At 50.6% G+C, this 354-nt stretch overlaps 1 protein-coding gene across 5 annotated transcripts in view; it reads left to right on the top strand.

The window, feature by feature from the left end:
* MYO6 (myosin VI) overlaps positions 1-354 on the top strand; it is a 151,377-nt gene that overhangs the window by 100,200 nt on the left and 50,823 nt on the right. The window lies entirely within an intron of this gene.

Genomic DNA, 354 nt, shown 5'->3' with positions numbered 1-354 from the left:
TGGACATCCACACCCAGCCGGCCTACTGTACACACATACACACATGTACACATACGTGGACATCCACACCTAGCTGGCCTACTGTACACACATGTACACATACATGGACATCCACACCCAGCAGGCCTACTGTACACACATACACACATGTACACATACGTGGACATCCACACCCAGCTGGCCTACTGTACACACATACACACATGTACACATACGTGGACATCCACACCCAGCTGGCCTACTGTACACACATACACACATGTACACATACATGGACATCCACACCTAGCTGGCCTACTGTACACACGTACACACATGTACACATACGTGGACATCCACACCCAGCTGGCCTGT

Source organism: Otolemur garnettii, unplaced genomic scaffold (assembly GCF_000181295.1).
Source record: "Otolemur garnettii isolate 467f Iridium unplaced genomic scaffold, OtoGar3 scaffold00107, whole genome shotgun sequence".
Classification (NCBI taxonomy): domain Eukaryota; kingdom Metazoa; phylum Chordata; class Mammalia; order Primates; family Galagidae; genus Otolemur; species Otolemur garnettii.
The sequence above is the reverse complement of the archived record's forward strand: the minus strand, read 5'-3'. Positions and strand labels throughout refer to the sequence as shown.